The following is a 3,132-nucleotide window of genomic DNA, read 5'->3' as shown; positions in this document are numbered from 1 at the left end:
CCTGCCCTTTGGGCAGGGGGCTGGACTCAATGATCTCCTGAGGTCCCTTCCAGCCCTAATGTCTATGAAATCTATGAAATCAGCATCCCCATGCTTAAAAATGGTGGCAGGGCACTCAGACTAAAGCTCATTTGAAGAGCTTTCATTCATGTGCCCCCACCACCATTTTTAAGCACAGGTATGCTGATATAGAAGATGCAGGAGGCTGCTGGAATATGGTAATTGCCACACTCCAAAAGACTTAATTAATTAAGTCTGCTCCAATATGCTGTAATTCCAGCATGGCAGAGCAGCTTCCATGCTCATGTATAGACACCTGTAGACTGCAGAGTTTCCTATGTGCATATATCTGGGCTTTCTCTCCCTGTTCTCAGGTCCTGTTCTTTAGCCTATAATTGTTGAATATAAAATTCATAAAACAATCCAGGTAGTGTGGATCAGAACCCAGATGTCCTGCCTCCCAGGCGAGTGTCTTCATTAGTAGGCTCTTCCTTGCTTGCTGTCCTCCTGACTTAAAGACTCCTTGATTTGTGACTGCACAGAGGACCAGCTTCAATAGGAATATTAGAGGGTGTCCTCCAGGGGTGACTGGTGCCTCCTGAGTCTGGTGGGGCACAATTTCTGGACAGGCCCGGGGGCGGGCCAAAAGCCCCATATCCATTCCTATACTTCTGTGCCATGGCTTAGTTCCACCCTCCTCCCTCCCAACTGCCCTGTCCTGAGTTACGCTGAGTTGGGAGCCAATGTCTTGGGGAGTGGGGGGCACATGTCCCAGCTACCAGTCGCCTGTGGTGCCCTCCCCACTGGGTTAGCCTATGGGCTGGTCATCTTCCTGGGAAGTGGGAGATTTGGGTTTGAAACTTCTCAGGAGAAAGAGGAAGACCTAGAACTCAGATCTGCTACTTCCTGGGTAAAGTACCTAATCACTAGGATATTACGTAAATAGGAGTACCAGATGTTCCTTCTTCTCCCCCTCTTCTTCCTCCTCAAGCAGCTTTGCTTTGGGATCTAAGTAACCATGACTCCTGTGCCTTAGACGGACCTCAACGATGTCAGTGTGCATTAATATATTTGAAACACCTAACAGATCAGGCCTTTCTGGGCTCTTAGGCTTACTTTGGCTCCAACAGGTCTTAAGCACCTAAATGTTCAGAGTGAACTGCTTCTATATTGCGCAGGAGCCCTGCTTTAGACATGTAAGGAGTTTTGCAGGTAAATTGTGGGCACTGAATAAGAACATGTATTCTGGATTAATTTTTGAAATACAGTTTCATAATTTCCACCTATATCACCTATAGGTACATAGTCTAATTTTCTCCCCACGCTGCAAACTTGCAGCGCAGGGAACATTTTTTCATTCCTGCACATGCCTCTTGCCCTGCTTCAACGGGGTTAGAGGTATGTGTGCGCTCATCTGGACTTGGATTCCTCTCTTGAGGCACTCCCAGTGTCAGTAGTGTCAAGATTATCAGGGAAGACAGAGAATTTCTTACTAAGGCACTGCTGGATATGATCACTTTTAGCAGGATCTTTCAAGCCCTGAATATTAAACCTCTTCCTTGGTTCTTCTTTTGTTTACATTATTTTGGGGCAATACATATAGACATGAAGGAACACATCAAGCAATAATTCATCCAGCAGTTGTCTGTGCTAGTCATAGTTCTGGCAATACAGATGTCACAACTATCCTGGGTGTGCACTATGATGTAGTCCACCAATTCATTAAAGCAGGTCAAGAGGCAGAAGACACGGGTTACTATGGTAATGTTGCAGAGGTCTTCCATGTGTGAGACACTGGCACCTTCCATCAGCAGGTGCCATGCAGTGGCAGGTTCTTGTGCTTGTGGCAGGTTCATCTGCTTCTTCAGAAGCCACTTAATTTCACCATCCAATTTCATAAGAGGCACTTTGGGGACTGCTGTATCTCTCAGGAAAAACAATCTGTTGTTCAGAAGCTGCAAGGAACAGAAGTTACAGCAGTCCAACATCAGGCCAACCTTTACTGGGTAGTCCCCTGGTATGGAGGACTTCTGGGGCAGATGAAGAGGAGGGAGGGATTTAAGGAAGTGTTACACTTCCCCAGAGCAGTGTGTCCTATTCCATTTCTTCTGTTTAAAAACTCCAGGGCACATCTCCTGGAGCACATTTTCTAATCATAACAGAATACATATTTTCTTAACACAGCCAGGCTGATCTGACACTGCAAAGGACATGAGTTTGTAAAGGAAACAGATCATCAGTGAAATGGCATGGACATCCATAACAACTTGCCCAATCACAAGCTAAGAACTTATGAACTTTTTCCATAGAATTGCTCTTTAAATATATACAGAATGCATCTATATGTGCAATTAATGCAGAGAAAGCTTACTGCATGATAAAATACTGTGCAGTAGGTTTTCCATGAGAACATATCTATATTTACGCTGGCTGGGAGCAAATTTGCTCCCAACAGGAATGGTTCAAGGCAGGATACTCCTCCATATGGCAGCCAGGAGGAGCTCTGAGCCCTAGTCTGGCAGGGGACACCAAGGTCAGGTCTGGGCTCCAGGGGGCAGAAGAAAGTTGTTTCCCAGCCGCCTGCCCTGGACAGGGGGCTGGGAAATTGTCCCTCCCACAAAGCTGTTTCCCAGTCCCTTGCCCCACAGGTGTGACAGCTCCTAGCTGAGCAGGGAATCAAGAGCTCCCCAGCCACAGAGCTGCTCAACTCCCCGCTCCTGTGGGGAGCTGGGAGCCCCACAACACCGGAATAGGGGAGAGCAGAGAGGGACCCAGTCCCCATGCGATCGGCTCCCAGCTCATGGGAGGAGCCGGGAGCTAAGCAGTGTCATGACTGGGCCTCCTGTTGGTATGGCTGACTGGCAACAAATTTCCTCCCAGTCAGCATGTATATGAGCACTACTGCACAGTTAGTTTAGTACCTGTATTTACAAGTACTAGCTAACCAAGCAGTAGACTAACTTACTGCACAGTAGCTGCTGCACACAGTTACATGGTGATGCTTTACTGTACCATACATTAGTCTACAGACCAGTAAATCATCTCATGTAGGCACACCCATGGGTAGCTAAAAAGACCTCAGTTTTCACAGTCTCTGAATAATAAAAACCTACAACACAGAACTTAATGGAC

This window comes from Crocodylus porosus, unplaced genomic scaffold (genome assembly GCF_001723895.1).
Source record: "Crocodylus porosus isolate Cpor-Errol unplaced genomic scaffold, CroPor_comp1, whole genome shotgun sequence".
In the NCBI taxonomy this organism is placed as follows: domain Eukaryota; kingdom Metazoa; phylum Chordata; order Crocodylia; family Crocodylidae; genus Crocodylus; species Crocodylus porosus.
This window is presented reverse-complemented; position numbering follows the sequence as displayed.